The following is a 20,387-nucleotide window of genomic DNA, read 5'->3' as shown; positions in this document are numbered from 1 at the left end:
TGGAAATATCTAAGCAACTTATTAAATTAACACTTGTTTTTTAAATCATGGTAAGAGGCGACGCATAAAACTACTTATGCGTCGCTTGTTCGCAAATAATTTTTTTTTTTTTATGTGAGTAATCTTTTGTTAGCAAATAATTTTTTTTTTTGTGTGTGATATTTCTGTTTAATCAATCTGATTTTCTTTTAGCATCAAATCACCAATAAAAATATTTAAACAACATAGACTAGTGTTTTCTTTTTTTTAGGTTATCAGTAATAGGCGACGCATAAAAATGTTTCCACATCGTCTGTTAGGAAATACAATTTATTTTTGTTTTTTCTTAATTCAATCTGATTTTCTTTACAACATCAAATATCCTGCGCAAATATTTAAGCAACTTATTAAATTAACATTTTTTTTTTTAGATCATGGTAAGAGGCAACGCATAAAACTACTTATGCTTCGCTTGTTAGCAAATAAATTTTTCTTTTTTGTGTGTGTAATCATTCTCTTTAATCAATCTGATTTTCTTTCAGCATCAAATCATCAGTGAAAATATTTAAACAACATAAACTAGTGTTTTTTTTTTCATTATCAGTAATAGGCGACGCATAAAAATTTTTCCGTGTCGCCTATTAGCAAATACAATTTCTTTTTTTGTGTTTTTTTTTTAACTTAATCTGATTTTCTTTACAACATCAAATATTCTGTGGAAATATTTAAGCAAGTTATTAAGTTAACATTTGTTTTTTAAATCATGGTAAGAAGCGACGCATAAAACTACTTATGCGTCGCTTGTTAGCAAATAAATTTTTCTTTTTTGTTGTGTGTAATCTTTCTCTTTCATCAATCTGATTTTCTTTCAGCATCAAATGATCAGTGAAAAAATTTAAGCAACATAAACTAGTGTTTTTTTTTTCATTATCAGTAATAGGCGATGCATAAAAATGTTTCCGTATCGCCCATTAGCAAATACAATTTCTTTTTTTGTGTTTTTTTTTTTTTAACTTAATCTGATTTTCTTTACAACATCAAATATTCTGTGGAAATATTTAAGCAACTTATTAAATTAACATTTTTTTTAAAATCATGGTAAGAGGCAACGCATAAAACTACTTATGCGTCGCTTGTTAGCAAATAATTTTTTTTTTTTTGTGTGTGTAATCTTTCTCTTTAATCAATCTGATTTTCTTTCAGCACCAAATCATCAGTGAAAACATTTAATCAATATAAACTAGTTTTTTTTTTATAATTATCAGTATTAGGCGCTGCATAAAAATGTTTCCGTGTTGGTTGTTAGCAAATATAATATCTTTTTTTGTGTTTTTTTTTTTTTTGCATTTAATATGATTTTCTTTACAACATGAAATATCCTGTGGAAATATTTAAGTAACTTATTAAATTAACATTTTTTTTTAAATCATGGTAAGAGGCGACGCATAAAACTACTTATGCGTCGCTTGTTAGCAAATAAATATATATATATTTTTTTTTGTGTGTGATATTTTTGTTTAATCAATCTGATTTTCTTTTAGCATCAAATCACCAGTGAAAATATTTAAACAACATAAAGTAGTGTTTTTTTTTTTGTTTTAGTTATCAGTATTAGGCGATGCATAGAAATGTTTCCACATCATCTGTTACGAAATATAATTTATTTTTGTTTTTTTTAACTCAATCTGATTTTCTTTACAACATCAAATATCCCGTTAAAATATTTAAGCAACTTATTAAATTAACATTCTTTTTTTTTAGATCATGGTAAGAGGCGACGCATAAAACTACTTATGCGTCGCTTGTTAGCAAATAATTTTTTTTTTTTTTTGTGTGTGATATTTCTGTTTAATCGATCTACTTTTCTTTTAGCATCAAATCATGAGTGAAAATATTTAAACAACATAAACTAGTGTTTTTTTTTTTAATTATTAGTAATAAGCGATGCATAAAAATGTTTCCATGTCTCCTGTTAGCAAATATAGTTTCTTTTTTTGTGTTTTTTTTTTTTTTAACTTCATCTGATTTTCTTTACAACATCAAATATTCTGTGGAAATATCTTAGCAACTTATTAAATTAACATTTGTTTTTTAAATCATGGTAAGAGGCGACGCATAAAACTACTTATGCGTCGCTTGTTAGCAAATAATTTTTATTTTTTTTTGTGTGTAATCTTTTTCTTTAATCGATATGATTTTCATTCAGCATCCAATGATCAGTGAAAATATTTAAACAACATAAGCTAGTGTTTTTTTTTTTTCAATTATCAGTAATAGGCGATGCATGAAAATGTTTCCATGTCGCCTGTTAGCAAATATAATATCTTTTTTTGTGTTTTTTTTTTTTGAACTTAATCTGATTTTCTTTACAACATCAAATATCCTGTGGAGATATTTAAGTAACTTATTAAACTAACATTTTTTTTTAAATCATGGTAAAAGGCGACGCATAAAACTACTTATGCGTCGCTTGTTAGCAAATAAATATATATATATATATATATTTTTTTGTGTGTGATATTTCTGTTTAATCAATCTGATTTTCTTTACAACATCAAATATCCTGTGAAAATATTTAAGCAACTTATTAAATTAACATTTGTTTTTTTATATCATGGTAAGAGGCGACGCAAAAAACTACTTATGCGTCGCTTGTTAGCAAATAATTTTTTTTTTTTATGTGTGTGATATTTCTATTTAATCAATCTGATTTTCTTTCAGCATCAAATCACCAATGAAAATAATTAAACAACATAAACTAGTGTTTTTTTTTTCATAGGTTATCAGTAATCGGCGACGCATAGAAATGTTTCCACATCGTCTATAAGGAAATACAATTTATTTTTGTTTTTTTTAATTCAATCTGATTTTCTTTACAACATCAAATATCCTGTGCAAATATTTAAGCAACTTATTAAATTAACATTTTTTTTTTAGATCATGGTAAGAGGCGACGCATAAAACTACTTATGCGTCGCTTGTTAGCAAATAATTTTTTTTTTTTGTGTGTAATCTTTCTCTTTAATCAATCTGATTTTCTTTCAACATCAAATCATCAGTGAAAATATTTAAACAACATATACTATTGTTTTTTTTTTTCATTATCAGTAATAGGCGACGCATAAAAATGTTTCCCTGTCGCCTATTAGCTAATACAATTTCTTTTTTTGTGTTTTTTTTTTTAACTTAATCTGATTTTCTTTACAAAATCAAATATTCTGTGGAAATATTTAAGCAACTTATTAAATTAACATTTTTTTTTTAAATCATGGTAAGAGGCAACGCATAAAACTACTTATGCATCGCTTGTTAGCAAATAATTTTTTTTTTTGTGTGTGTGATATTTCTATTTAATCAATCTGATTTTCTTTCAGCATCAAATCACCAATGAAAATATTTAAACAACATAAACTAGTGTTTTTTTTCATAGGTTATCAGTAATCGGCGACGCATAGAAATGTTTCCACATCGTCGGTAAGGAAATACAATTTATTTTTGTTTTTTTTTAATTCAATCTGATTTTCTTTACAACATCAAATATCATGCGCAAATATTTAAGCAACTTATTAAATTAACTTTTTTTTTTAAATCATGGTAAGAGGCAAAGCATAAAACTACTTATGCTTCGCTTGTTAGCAAATAATTTTTTTTTTTTTTGTGTGTGATATTTCTGTTTAATCAATCTGATTTTCTTTCAGCATCAAATCACCAGTGAAAATATTTAAACAACATAAACTAGCGTTTATTTTTTCATTATCAGTAATAGGCGACGCATAAAAATGTTTCCGCGTCGCCTATTAGCAGATACAATTTCTTTTTTTGTGTTTTTTTTTTAACTTAATCTGATTTTCTTCACAACATCAAATATTCTGTGGAAATATTTAAGCAACCTATTAAATTAACATTTTTTTTAAAATCATGGTAAGAGGCAACTCATAAAACTGCTTATGCATCGCTTGTTAGCAAATAATTTTTTTTTTGTGTGTATGATATTTCTATTTAATCAATCTGATTTTCTTTCAGCCTCAAATCACCAATGAAAATATTTAAACAACATAAACTAGTGTTTTGTTTTTCATAGGTTCTCAGTAATCGGCGACGCATAGAAATGTTTCCACATCGTCTATAAGGAAATACAATTTATTTTTGTTTTTTTTTTAATTCAATCTGATTTTCTTTACAACATCAAATATCCTGTGCAAATATTTAAGCAACTTATTAAATTAACATTTTTTTTTAGATCATGGTAAGAGGCGACGCATAAAACTACTTATGCGTCGCTTGTTAGCAAATAATTTTTTTTTTTTTTTGTGTGTAATCTTTTTCTTTAATCAATCTGATTATCTTTCAACATCAAATCATCAGTGAAAATATTTAAACAACATAAACTAGTGTTTTTTTTTCATTATCAGTAATAGGCGACGCATAAAAATGTGTCCGTGTCGCCTATTAGCAAATACAATTTCATTTTTTGTGTTTTTTTTTTCACTTAACCTGATTTTCTTTACAACATCAAATATTCTGTGGAAATATTTAAGCAACTTGTTAAATTAACATTTTTTTTTCAATCATGGTAAGAGGCAACGCATAAAACTACTTATGCATCGCTTGTTAGCAAATAATTTTTTTTTTGTGTGTGTGTGATATTTCTATTTAATCAATCTGATTTTCTTTCACCATCAAATCACCAATGAAAATATTTAAACAACATAAACCAGAGTTTTTTTTTTCATAGGTTATCAGTAATCGGCGACGCATAGAAATGTTTCCACATCGTCTGTAAGGAAATACAATTTATTTTTGTTTTTTTTTAATTCAATCTGATTTTCTTTACAACATCAAATATCATGCGCAAATATTTAAGCAACTTATTAAATTAACTTTTTTTTTAAATCATGGTAAGAGGCAAAGCATAAAACTACTTATGCTTCGCTTGTTAGCAAATAATTTTTTTTTTTTTTGTGTGTGATATTTCTGTTTAATCAATCTGATTTTCTTTCAGCATCAAATCACCAGTGAAAATATTTAAACAACATAAACTAGTGTGTTTTTTTTTTTTTAGTTATCAGTAATAGGCGACGCATAGAAATGTTTCCACATCGTCTGTTAGGAAATATAATTTATTTTTATTTTTTTTCTAACTCAATCTGATTTTCTTTCCAACATCAAATATTCTGTGCAAATATTTAAGCAACTTATTAAATTTACATTTTTTTTTAGATCATGGTAAGAGGCGACGCATAAAACTACTTATGCGTCGCTTGTTAGCAAATAAGTTTTTTTTTTTTGTGTGTGTAATCTTTCTCTTTAATCTATCTGATTTTCTTTCAGCATCAAATCATCAGTGAAAATATTTAAACAACATAAACTAGCATTTTGTTTTTCATTATCAGTAATAGGCGACGCATAAAAATGTTTCCGTGTCGCCTATTAGCAAATACAATTTCTTTTTTTGTGTTTTTTTTTTAACTTAATCTGATTTTCTTCACAACATCAAATATTCTGTGGAAATATTTAAGCAACTTATTAAATTAACATTTTTTTTTAAATCATGGTACGAGGCAACGCATAAAACTACTTATGCGTCGCTTGTTAGCAAATAATTTTTTTTTTTTTGTGTGTAATCTTTTTCTTTAATCAATATGATTTTCTTTCATCATCAAATCACCAATAAAAATATTTAAACAACATAAACTAGTGTTTTTGTTTTCATAGGTTATCAGTAATCGGCGACGCATAGAAATGTTTCCACATCGTCTATTAGGAAATACAATTTATTTTTGTTTTTTTTTAATTCAATCTGATTTTCTTTACAACATCAAATATCCTATGCAAATATTTAAGCAACTTATTAAATTAACATTTTTTTTTTTAAATCATGGTAAAAGGCGACGCATAAAACTACTTATGCGTCGCTTGTTAGCAAATAATTTTTTTTTTTTGTGTGTAATCTTTTTCTTTAATCAATCTGATTTTCTTTCAACATCAAATCATCAGTGAAAATATTTAAACAACATAAACTAGTGTTTTTTTTTCATTAGCAGTAATAGGCGACGCATAAAAATGTTTCCGTGTCGCCTATTAGCAAATACAATTTCTTTTTTTGTGTTTTTTTTTTTCACTTAATCTGATTTTCTTTACAACATCAAATATTCTGTGGAAATATTTAAGCAACTTATTAAATTAACATTTTTTTTTAAATCGTGGTAAGAGGCAACGCATAAAACTACTTATGCATCGCTTGTTAGCAAATAATTTTTTTTTTGTGTGTGTGTGGTATTTCTATTTAATCAATCTGATTTTCTTTCACCATCAAATCACCAATGAAAATATTTAAACAACATAAACTAGTGGTTTTTTTTTCATAGGTTATCAGTAATCTGCGACGCATAGAAATGTTTCCACATCGTCTGTAAGGAAATACAATTTATTTTTGTTTTTTTTTAATTCAATCTGATTTTCTTTACAACATCAAATATCATGCGCAAATATTTAAGCAACTTATTAAATTAACATTTTTTTTTAAATCATGGTAAAAGGCAAAGCATAAAACTACTTATGCTTCGCTTGTTAGCAAATAATATTTTTTTTTTTGTGTGTGATATTTCTGTTTAATCAATCTGATTTTCTTTCAGCATCAAATCACCAGTGAAAATATTTAAACAACATAAACTAGCGTTTTTTTTTTCATTATTAGTAATAGGCGACGCATAAAAATGTTTCCGTGTCGCCTATTAGCAAATACAATTTCTTTTTTTGTGTTTTTTTTTTTAACTTAATCTGATTTTCTTCACAACATCAAATATTCTGTGGAAATATTTAAGCAACCTATTAAATTAACATTTTTTTTAAAATCATGGTAAGAGGCAAAGCATAAAACTACTTATGCTTCGCTTGTTAGCAAATAATTTTTTTTTTTGTGTGTGTGATATTTCTATTTAATCAATCTGATTTTCTTTCAGCATCAAATCACCAATGAAAATATTTAAACAACATAAACTAGTGTTTTTTTTTTCATAGGTTATCAGTAATCGGCGACGCATAGAAATGTTTCCACATCGTCTGTAAGGAAATACAATTTATTTTTGTTTTTTTTTAATTCAATCTGATTTTCTTTACAACATCAAATATCATGCGCAAATATTTAAGCAACTTATTAAATTAACTTTTTTTTTAAATCATGGTAAGAGGCAAAGCATAAAACTACTTATGCTTCGCTTGTTAGCAAATAATTTTTTTTTTTTTGTGTGTGTGATATTTCTGTTTAATCAATCTGATTTTCTTTCAGCATCAAATCACCAGTGAAAATATTTAAACAACATAAACTAGTGTGTTTTTTTTTTTTTAGTTATCAGTAATAGGCGACGCATAGAAATGTTTCCACATCGTCTGTTAGGAAATACAATTTATTTTTGTTTTTTTTTAATTCAATCTGATTTTCTTTACAACATCAAATATCATGCGCAAATATTTAAGCAACTTATTAAATTAACTTTTTTTTTTAAATCATGGTAAGAGGCAAAGCATAAAACTACTTATGCTTCGCTTGTTAGCAAATAATTTTTTTTTTTTTGTGTGTGATATTTCTGTTTAATCAATCTGATTTTCTTTCAGCATCAAATCACCAGTGAAAATATTTAAACAACATAAACTAGCGTTTATTTTTTCATTATCAGTAATAGGCGACGCATAAAAATGTTTCCGCGTCGCCTATTAGCAAATACAATTTCTTTTTTTGTGTTTTTTTTTTAACTTAATCTGATTTTCTTCACAACATCAAATATTCTGTGGAAATATTTAAGCAACCTATTAAATTAACATTTTTTTTAAAATCATGGTAAGAGGCAACGCATAAAACTGCTTATGCATCGCTTGTTAGCAAATAATTTTTTTTTTGTGTGTATGATATTTCTATTTAATCAATCTGATTTTCTTTCAGCCTCAAATCACCAATGAAAATATTTAAACAACATAAACTAGTGTTTTTTTTTCATAGGTTCTCAGTAATCGGCGACGCATAGAAATGTTTCCACATCGTCTATAAGGAAATACAATTTATTTTTGTTTTTTTTTTAATTCAATCTGATTTTCTTTACAACATCAAATATCCTGTGCAAATATTTAAGCAACTTATTAAATTTACATTTTTTTTTAGATCATGGTAAGAGGCGACGCATAAAACTACTTATGCGTCGCTTGTTAGCAAATAATTTTTTTTTTTTTGTGTGTGTAATCTTTCTCTTTAATCAATCTGATTTTCTTTCAACATCAAATCATCAGTGAAAATATTTAAACAACATAAACTATTGTTTTTTTTTTTCATTATCAGTAATAGGCGACGCATAAAAATGTTTCCGTGTCGCCTATTAGCTAATACAATTTCATTTTTTGTGTTTTTTTTTTTAACTTAATCTGATTTTCTTTACAAAATCAAATATTCTGTGGAAATATTTAAGCAACTTATTAAATTAACATTTTTTTTTTAAATCATGGTAAGAGGCAACGCATAAAACTACTTATGCATCGCTTGTTAGCAAATAATTTTTTTTTTTGTGTGTGTGATATTTCTATTTAATCAATCTGATTTTCTTTCAGCATCAAATCACGAATGAAAATATTTAAACAACATAAACTAGTGTTTTTTTTCATAGGTTATCAGTAATCGGCGACGCATAGAAATGTTTCCACATCGTCGGTAAGGAAATACAATTTATTTTTGTTTTTTTTTAATTCAATCTGATTTTCTTTAAAACATCAAATATCCTGTGCAAATATTTAAGCAACTTATTAAATTAACATTTTTTTTTAGATCATGGTAAGAGGCGACGCATAAAACTACTTATGCGTCGCTTGTTAGCAAATAATTTTTTTATTTTTTTGTGTGTAATCTTTTTCTTTAATCAATCTGATTATCTTTCAACATCAAATCATCAGTGAAAATATTTAAACAACATAAACTAGTGTTTTTTTTTCATTATCAGTAATAGGCGACGCATAAAAATGTGTCCGTGTCGCCTATTAGCAAATACAATTTCTTTTTTTGTGTTTTTTTTTTCACTTAATCTGATTTTCTTTACAACATCAAATATTCTGTGGAAATATTTAAGCAAGTTATCAAATTAACATTTTTTTTTCAATCATGGTAAGAGGCAACGCATAAAACTACTTATGCATCGCTTGTTAGCAAATAATTTTTTTTTTTGTGTGTGTGTGATATTTCTATTTAATCAATCTGACTTTCTTTCACCATCAAATCACCAATGAAAATATTTAAACAGCATAAACCAGTGTTTTTTTTTTCATAGGTTATCAGTAATCGGCGACGCATAGAAATGTTTCCACATCGTCTGTAAGGAAATACAATTTATTTTTGTTTTTTTTTAATTCAATCTGATTTTCTTTACAACATCAAATATCATGCGCAAATATTTAAGCAACTTATTAAATTAACATTTTTTTTTAAATCATGGTAAAAGGCAAAGCATAAAACTACTTATGCTTCGCTTGTTAGCAAATAATTTTTTTTTTTTGTGTGTGATATTTCTGTTTAATCAATCTGATTTTCTTTCAGCATCAAATCACCAGTGAAAATATTTAAACAACATAAACTAGCGTTTTTTTTTTCATTATCAGTAATAGGCGACGCATAAAAATGTTTCCGTGTCGCCTAGTAGCAAATACAATTTCTTTTTTTGTGTTTTTTTTTTTAACTTAATCTGATTTTCTTCACAACATCAAATATTCTGTGGAAATATTTAAGCAACCTATTAAATTAACATTTTTTTTAAAATCATGGTAAGAGGCAAAGCATAAAACTACTTATGCTTCGCTTGTTAGCAAATAATTTTGTTTTTTGTGTGTGTGATATTTCTATTTAATCAATCTGATTTTCTTTCAGCATCAAATCACCAATGAAAATATTTAAACAACATAAACTAGTGTTTTTGTTTTCATAGGTTATCAGTAATCGGCGACGCATAGAAATGTTTCCACATCGTCTATAAGGAAATACAATTTATTTTTGTTTTTTTTTAATTCAATCTGATTTTCTTTACAACATCAAATATTCTGTGGAAATATTTAAGCAACTTATTAAATTAACATTTTTTTTAAAATCGTGGTAAGAGGCAACGCATAAAACTACTTATGCATCGCTTGTTAGCAAATAATTTTTTTTTTGTGTGTGTGTGATATTTCTATTTAATCAATATGATTTTCTTTCACCATCAAATCACCAATGAAAATATTTAAACAACATAAACTAGTGGTTTTTTTTTCATAGGTTATCAGTAATCGGCGACGCATAGAAATGTTTCCACATCGTCTGTAAGGAAATACAATTTATTTTTGTTTTTTTTTAATTCAATCTGATTTTCTTCACAACATCAAATATCATGCGCAAATATTTAAGCAACTTATTAAATTAACATTTTTTTTTAAATCATGGTAAGAGGCAAAGCATAAAACTACTTATGCTTCGCTTGTTCGCAAATAATTTTTTTTTTTTTTTGTGTGTGATATTTCTGTTTAATCAATCTGATTTTCTTTCAGCATCAAATCACCAATGAAAATATTTAAACAACATAAACTAGTGTTTTTTTTTTCATAGGTTATCAGTAATCGGCGACGCATAGAAATGTTTCCACATCGTCTATAAGGAAATACAATTTATTTTTGTTTTTTTTTAATTCAATCTGATTTTCCTTACAACATCAAATATCCTGTGCAAATATTTAAGCAACTTATTAAATTAACATTTTTTTTTAAATCATGGTAAGAGGCGACGCATAAAACTACTTATGCGTCGCCTGTTAGCAAATAATTTTTTTTTTTTTTTGTGTAATCTTTTTCTTTAATCAATCTGATTTTCTTTCAGCATCAAATCAACAATAAAAATATTTAAACAACATAAACTAGTGTTTTTGTTTTCATAGGTTATCAGTAATCGGCGACGCATAGAAATGTTTCCACATCGTCTATAAGGAAATACAATTTATTTTTGTTTTTTTTTAATTCAATCTGATTTTCTTTACAACATCAAATATTCTGTGGAAATATTTAAGCAACTTATTAAATTAACATTTTTTTTAAAATCGTGGTAAGAGGCAACGCATAAAACTACTTATGCATCGCTTTTTAGCAAATAATTTTTTTTTTGTGTGTGTGTGATATTTCTATTTAATCAATCTGATTTTCTTTCACCATCAAATCACCAATGAAAATATTTAAACAACATAAACTAGTGGTTTTTTTTTCATAGGTTATCAGTAATCGGCGACGCATAGAAATGTTTCCACATCGTCTGTAAGGAAATACAATTTATTTTTGTTTTTTTTTAATTCAATCTGATTTTCTTCACAACATCAAATATCATGCGCAAATATTTAAGCAACTTATTAAATTAACATTTTTTTTTAAATCATGGTAAGAGGCAAAGCATAAAACTACTTATGCTTCGCTTGTTCGCAAATAATTTTTTTTTTTTTTTGTGTGTGATATTTCTGTTTAATCAATCTGATTTTCCAGCATCAAATCACCAGTGAAAATATTTAAACAACATAAACTAGCGTTTTTTTTTTCATTATCAGTAATAGGCGACGCATAAAAATGTTTCCGTGTCGCCTATTAGCAAATACAATTTCTTTTTTTGTGTTTTTTTTTTTAACTTAATCTGATTTTCTTCACAACATCAAATATTCTGTGGAAATATTTAAGCAACATATTAAATTAACATTTTTTTTTAAAATCATGGTAAGAGGCAAAGCATAAAACTACTTATGCTTCGCTTGTTAGCAAAAAAATTTTTTTTTTGTGTGTGTGATATTTCTATTTAATCAATCTGATTTTCTTTCAGCATCAAATCACCAATGAAAATATTTAAACAACATAAACTAGTGTTTTTTTTTTCATAGGTTATCAGTAATCCGCGACGCATAAAAATGTTTCCACATCGTCTATAAGGAAATACAATTTTTTTTTGTTTTTTTTTAATTCAATCTGATTTTCTTTACAACATCAAATATCCTGTGCAAATATTTAAGCAACTTATTAAATTAACATTTTTTTTTAGATCATGGTAAGAGGCGACGCATAAAACTACTTATGCGTCGCTTGTTAGCAAATAAATTTTTTTTTTTTTGTGTGTAATCTTTTTCTTTAATCAATCTGATTATCTTTCAACATCAAATCATCAGTGAAAATATTTAAACAACATAAACTAGTGTTTTTTTTTCATTATCAGTAATAGGCGACGCATAAAAATGTGTCCGTGTCGCCTATTAGCAAATACAATTTCTTTTTTTGTGTTTTTTTTTTCACTTAATCTGATTTTCTTTACAACATCAAATATTCTGTGGAAATATTTAAGCAACTTATTAAATTAACATTTTTTTTTCAATCATGGTAAGAGGCAGCGCATAAAACTACTTATGCATCGCTTGTTAGCAAATAATTTTTTTTTTTGTGTGTGTGTGATATTTCTATTTAATCAATCTGATTTTCTTTCACCATCAAATCACCAATGAAAATATTTAAACAACATAAACCAGTGTTTTTTTTTTCATAGGTTATCAGTAATCGGCGACGCATAGAAATGTTTCCACATCGTCTATAAGGAAATACAATTTATTTTTGTTTTTTTTTTAATTCAATCTGATTTTCTTTACAACATCAAATATCCTGTGCAAATATTTAAGCAACTTATTAAATTTACATTTTTTTTTAGATCATGGTAAGAGGCGACGCATAAAACTACTTATGCGTCGCTTGTTAGCAAATAATTTTTTTTTTTTGTGTGTGTAATCTTTCTCTTTAATCAATCTGATTTTCTTTCAACATCAAATCATCAGTGAAAATATTTAAACAACATAAACTATTGTTTTTTTTTTTCATTATCAGTAATAGGCGACGCATAAAAATGTTTCCGTGTCGCCTATTAGCTAATACAATTTCATTTTTTGTGTTTTTTTTTTTAACTTAATCTGATTTTCTTTACAAAATCAAATATTCTGTGGAAATATTTAAGCAACTTATTAAATTAACATTTTTTTTTTAAATCATGGTAAGAGGCAACGCATAAAACTACTTATGCATCGCTTGTTAGCAAATAATTTTTTTTTTTGTGTGTGTGATATTTCTATTTAATCAATCTGATTTTCTTTCAGCATCAAATCACGAATGAAAATATTTAAACAACATAAACTAGTGTTTTTTTTCATAGGTTATCAGTAATCGGCGACGCATAGAAATGTTTCCACATCGTCGGTAAGGAAATACAATTTATTTTTGTTTTTTTTTAATTCAATCTGATTTTCTTTAAAACATCAAATATCCTGTGCAAATATTTAAGCAACTTATTAAATTAACATTTTTTTTTAGATCATGGTAAGAGGCGACGCATAAAACTACTTATGCGTCGCTTGTTAGCAAATAATTTTTTTATTTTTTTGTGTGTAATCTTTTTCTTTAATCAATCTGATTATCTTTCAACATCAAATCATCAGTGAAAATATTTAAACAACATAAACTAGTGTTTTTTTTTCATTATCAGTAATAGGCGACGCATAAAAATGTGTCCGTGTCGCCTATTAGCAAATACAATTTCTTTTTTTGTGTTTTTTTTTTCACTTAATCTGATTTTCTTTACAACATCAAATATTCTGTGGAAATATTTAAGCAAGTTATCAAATTAACATTTTTTTTTCAATCATGGTAAGAGGCAACGCATAAAACTACTTATGCATCGCTTGTTAGCAAATAATTTTTTTTTTTGTGTGTGTGTGATATTTCTATTTAATCAATCTGACTTTCTTTCACCATCAAATCACCAATGAAAATATTTAAACAGCATAAACCAGTGTTTTTTTTTTCATAGGTTATCAGTAATCGGCGACGCATAGAAATGTTTCCACATCGTCTGTAAGGAAATACAATTTATTTTTGTTTTTTTTTAATTCAATCTGATTTTCTTTACAACATCAAATATCATGCGCAAATATTTAAGCAACTTATTAAATTAACATTTTTTTTTAAATCATGGTAAAAGGCAAAGCATAAAACTACTTATGCTTCGCTTGTTAGCAAATAATTTTTTTTTTTTGTGTGTGATATTTCTGTTTAATCAATCTGATTTTCTTTCAGCATCAAATCACCAGTGAAAATATTTAAACAACATAAACTAGCGTTTTTTTTTTCATTATCAGTAATAGGCGACGCATAAAAATGTTTCCGTGTCGCCTAGTAGCAAATACAATTTCTTTTTTTGTGTTTTTTTTTTTAACTTAATCTGATTTTCTTCACAACATCAAATATTCTGTGGAAATATTTAAGCAACCTATTAAATTAACATTTTTTTTAAAATCATGGTAAGAGGCAAAGCATAAAACTACTTATGCTTCGCTTGTTAGCAAATAATTTTGTTTTTTGTGTGTGTGATATTTCTATTTAATCAATCTGATTTTCTTTCAGCATCAAATCACCAATGAAAATATTTAAACAACATAAACTAGTGTTTTTGTTTTCATAGGTTATCAGTAATCGGCGACGCATAGAAATGTTTCCACATCGTCTATAAGGAAATACAATTTATTTTTGTTTTTTTTTAATTCAATCTGATTTTCTTTACAACATCAAATATTCTGTGGAAATATTTAAGCAACTTATTAAATTAACATTTTTTTTAAAATCGTGGTAAGAGGCAACGCATAAAACTACTTATGCATCGCTTGTTAGCAAATAATTTTTTTTTTGTGTGTGTGTGATATTTCTATTTAATCAATATGATTTTCTTTCACCATCAAATCACCAATGAAAATATTTAAACAATATAAACTAGTGGTTTTTTTTTCATAGGTTATCAGTAATCGGCGACGCATAGAAATGTTTCCACATCGTCTGTAAGGAAATACAATTTATTTTTGTTTTTTTTTAATTCAATCTGATTTTCTTCACAACATCAAATATCATGCGCAAATATTTAAGCAACTTATTAAATTAACATTTTTTTTTAAATCATGGTAAGAGGCAAAGCATAAAACTACTTATGCTTCGCTTGTTCGCAAATAATTTTTTTTTTTTTTTGTGTGTGATATTTCTGTTTAATCAATCTGATTTTCTTTCAGCATCAAATCACCAATGAAAATATTTAAACAACATAAACTAGTGTTTTTTTTTTCATAGGTTATCAGTAATCGGCGACGCATAGAAATGTTTCCACATCGTCTATAAGGAAATACAATTTATTTTTGTTTTTTTTTAATTCAATCTGATTTTCCTTACAACATCAAATATCCTGTGCAAATATTTAAGCAACTTATTAAATTAACATTTTTTTTTAAATCATGGTAAGAGGCGACGCATAAAACTACTTATGCGTCGCCTGTTAGCAAATAATTTTTTTTTTTTTTTTGTGTAATCTTTTTCTTTAATCAATCTGATTTTCTTTCAGCATCAAATCAACAATAAAAATATTTAAACAACATAAACTAGTGTTTTTGTTTTCATAGGTTATCAGTAATCGGCGACGCATAGAAATGTTTCCACATCGTCTATAAGGAAATACAATTTATTTTTGTTTTTTTTTAATTCAATCTGATTTTCTTTACAACATCAAATATTCTGTGGAAATATTTAAGCAACTTATTAAATTAACATTTTTTTTAAAATCGTGGTAAGAGGCAACGCATAAAACTACTTATGCATCGCTTTTTAGCAAATAATTTTTTTTTTGTGTGTGTGTGATATTTCTATTTAATCAATCTGATTTTCTTTCACCATCAAATCACCAATGAAAATATTTAAACAACATAAACTAGTGGTTTTTTTTTCATAGGTTATCAGTAATCGGCGACGCATAGAAATGTTTCCACATCGTCTGTAAGGAAATACAATTTATTTTTGTTTTTTTTTAATTCAATCTGATTTTCTTCACAACATCAAATATCATGCGCAAATATTTAAGCAACTTATTAAATTAACATTTTTTTTTAAATCATGGTAAGAGGCAAAGCATAAAACTACTTATGCTTCGCTTGTTCGCAAATAATTTTTTTTTTTTTTTGTGTGTGATATTTCTGTTTAATCAATCTGATTTTCCAGCATCAAATCACCAGTGAAAATATTTAAACAACATAAACTAGCGTTTTTTTTTTCATTATCAGTAATAGGCGACGCATAAAAATGTTTCCGTGTCGCCTATTAGCAAATACAATTTCTTTTTTTGTGTTTTTTTTTTTAACTTAATCTGATTTTCTTCACAACATCAAATATTCTGTGGAAATATTTAAGCAACCTATTAAATTAACATTTTTTTTAAAATCATGGTAAGAGGCAAAGCATAAAACTACTTATGCTTCGCTTGTTAGCAAATAATTTTTTTTTTTGTGTGTGTGATATTTCTATTTAATCAATCTAATTTTCTTTCAGCATCAAATTACCAATGAAAATATTTAAACAACATAAACTAGTGGTTTTTTTTTCATAGGTTATCAGTAATCGGCGACGCATAGAAATGTTTCCACATCGTCTGTAATGAAATACAATTTATTTTTGTTTTTTTTTAATTCAATCTGATTTTCTTTACAACATCAAATATCATGCGCAAATATTTAAGCAACTTATTAAATTAACATTTTTTTTTAAATCATGGTAAGAGGCAAAGCATAAAACTACTTATGCTTCGCTTGTTAGCAAATAATTTTTTTTTTTTTGTGTGTGATATTTCTGTTTAATAAATCTGATTTTCCAGCATCAAATCACCAGTGAAAATATTTAAACAACATAAACTAGCGTTTTTGTTTTCATTATCAGTAATAGGCGACGCATAAAAATGTTTCCGTGTCGCCTATTAGCAAATACAATTTCTTTCTTTGTGTTTTTTTTTTTAACTTAATCTGATTTTCTTCACAACATCAAATATTCTGTGGAAATATTTAAGCAACATATTAAATTAACATTTTTTTTTAAAATCATGGTAAGAGGCAAAGCATAAAACTACTTATGCTTCGCTTGTTAGCAAAAAAATTTTTTTTTTGTGTGTGTGATATTTCTATTTAATCAATCTGATTTTCTTTCAGCATCAAATCACCAATGAAAATATTTAAACAACATAAACTAGTGTTTTTTTTTTCATAGGTTATCAGTAATCCGCGACGCATAAAAATGTTTCCACATCGTCTATAAGGAAATACAATTTTTTTTTGTTTTTTTTTAATTCAATCTGATTTTCTTTACAACATCAAATATCCTGTGCAAATATTTAAGCAACTTATTAAATTAACATTTTTTTTTAGATCATGGTAAGAGGCGACGCATAAAACTACTTATGCGTCGCTTGTTAGCAAATAAATTTTTTTTTTTTTGTGTGTAATCTTTTTCTTTAATCAATCTGATTATCTTTCAACATCAAATCATCAGTGAAAATATTTAAACAACATAAACTAGTGTTTTTTTTTCATTATCAGTAATAGGCGACGCATAAAAATGTGTCCGTGTCGCCTATTAGCAAATACAATTTCTTTTTTTGTGTTTTTTTTTTCACTTAATCTGATTTTCTTTACAACATCAAATATTCTGTGGAAATATTTAAGCAACTTATTAAATTAACATTTTTTTTTCAATCATGGTAAGAGGCAGCGCATAAAACTACTTATGCATCGCTTGTTAGCAAATAATTTTTTTTTTTGTGTGTGTGTGATATTTCTATTTAATCAATCTGATTTTCTTTCACCATCAAATCACCAATGAAAATATTTAAACAACATAAACCAGTGTTTTTTTTTTCATAGGTTATCAGTAATCGGCGACGCATAGAAATGTTTCCACATCGTCTATAAGGAAATACAATTTATTTTTGTTTTTTTTTTAATTCAATCTGATTTTCTTTACAACATCAAATATCCTGTGCAAATATTTAAGCAACTTATTAAATTTACATTTTTTTTTAGATCATGGTAAGAGGCGACGCATAAAACTACTTATGCGTCGCTTGTTAGCAAATAATTTTTTTTTTTTGTGTGTGTAATCTTTCTCTTTAATCAATCTGATTTTCTTTCAACATCAAATCATCAGTGAAAATATTTAAACAACATAAACTATTGTTTTTTTTTTTCATTATCAGTAATAGGCGACGCATAAAAATGTTTCCGTGTCGCCTATTAGCTAATACAATTTCATTTTTTGTGTTTTTTTTTTTAACTTAATCTGATTTTCTTTACAAAATCAAATATTCTGTGGAAATATTTAAGCAACTTATTAAATTAACATTTTTTTTTTAAATCATGGTAAGAGGCAACGCATAAAACTACTTATGCATCGCTTGTTAGCAAATAATTTTTTTTTTTGTGTGTGTGATATTTCTATTTAATCAATCTGATTTTCTTTCAGCATCAAATCACGAATGAAAATATTTAAACAACATAAACTAGTGTTTTTTTTCATAGGTTATCAGTAATCGGCGACGCATAGAAATGTTTCCACATCGTCGGTAAGGAAATACAATTTATTTTTGTTTTTTTTTAATTCAATCTGATTTTCTTTAAAACATCAAATATCCTGTGCAAATATTTAAGCAACTTATTAAATTAACATTTTTTTTTAGATCATGGTAAGAGGCGACGCATAAAACTACTTATGCGTCGCTTGTTAGCAAATAATTTTTTTATTTTTTTGTGTGTAATCTTTTTCTTTAATCAATCTGATTATCTTTCAACATCAAATCATCAGTGAAAATATTTAAACAACATAAACTAGTGTTTTTTTTTCATTATCAGTAATAGGCGACGCATAAAAATGTGTCCGTGTCGCCTATTAGCAAATACAATTTCTTTTTTTGTGTTTTTTTTTTCACTTAATCTGATTTTCTTTACAACATCAAATATTCTGTGGAAATATTTAAGCAAGTTATCAAATTAACATTTTTTTTTCAATCATGGTAAGAGGCAACGCATAAAACTACTTATGCATCGCTTGTTAGCAAATAATTTTTTTTTTTGTGTGTGTGTGATATTTCTATTTAATCAATCTGACTTTCTTTCACCATCAAATCACCAATGAAAATATTTAAACAGCATAAACCAGTGTTTTTTTTTTCATAGGTTATCAGTAATCGGCGACGCATAGAAATGTTTCCACATCGTCTGTAAGGAAATACAATTTATTTTTGTTTTTTTTTAATTCAATCTGATTTTCTTTACAACATCAAATATCATGCGCAAATATTTAAGCAACTTATTAAATTAACATTTTTTTTTAAATCATGGTAAAAGGCAAAGCATAAAACTACTTATGCTTCGCTTGTTAGCAAATAATTTTTTTTTTTTGTGTGTGATATTTCTGTTTAATCAATCTGATTTTCTTTCAGCATCAAATCACCAGTGAAAATATTTAAACAACATAAACTAGCGTTTTTTTTTTCATTATCAGTAATAGGCGACGCATAAAAATGTTTCCGTGTCGCCTAGTAGCAAATACAATTTCTTTTTTTGTGTTTTTTTTTTTAACTTAATCTGATTTTCTTCACAACATCAAATATTCTGTGGAAATATTTAAGCAACCTATTAAATTAACATTTTTTTTAAAATCATGGTAAGAGGCAAAGCATAAAACTACTTATGCTTCGCTTGTTAGCAAATAATTTTGTTTTTTGTGTGTGTGATATTTCTATTTAATCAATCTGATTTTCTTTCAGCATCAAATCACCAATGAAAATATTTAAACAACATAAACTAGTGTTTTTGTTTTCATAGGTTATCAGTAATCGGCGACGCATAGAAATGTTTCCACATCGTCTATAAGGAAATACAATTTATTTTTGTTTTTTTTTAATTCAATCTGATTTTCTTTACAACATCAAATATTCTGTGGAAATATTTAAGCAACTTATTAAATTAACATTTTTTTTAAAATCGTGGTAAGAGGCAACGCATAAAACTACTTATGCATCGCTTGTTAGCAAATAATTTTTTTTTTGTGTGTGTGTGATATTTCTATTTAATCAATATGATTTTCTTTCACCATCAAATCACCAATGAAAATATTTAAACAACATAAACTAGTGGTTTTTTTTTCATAGGTTATCAGTAATCGGCGACGCATAGAAATGTTTCCACATCGTCTGTAAGGAAATACAATTTATTTTTGTTTTTTTTTAATTCAATCTGATTTTCTTCACAACATCAAATATCATGCGCAAATATTTAAGCAACTTATTAAATTAACATTTTTTTTTAAATCATGGTAAGAGGCAAAGCATAAAACTACTTATGCTTCGCTTGTTCGCAAATAATTTTTTTTTTTTTTTGTGTGTGATATTTCTGTTTAATCAATCTGATTTTCTTTCAGCATCAAATCACCAATGAAAATATTTAAACAACATAAACTAGTGTTTTTTTTTTCATAGGTTATCAGTAATC

This window comes from Ziziphus jujuba, chromosome 10 (assembly GCF_031755915.1).
Source record: "Ziziphus jujuba cultivar Dongzao chromosome 10, ASM3175591v1".
Lineage (NCBI taxonomy): Eukaryota > Viridiplantae > Streptophyta > Magnoliopsida > Rosales > Rhamnaceae > Ziziphus > Ziziphus jujuba.
This window is presented reverse-complemented; position numbering follows the sequence as displayed.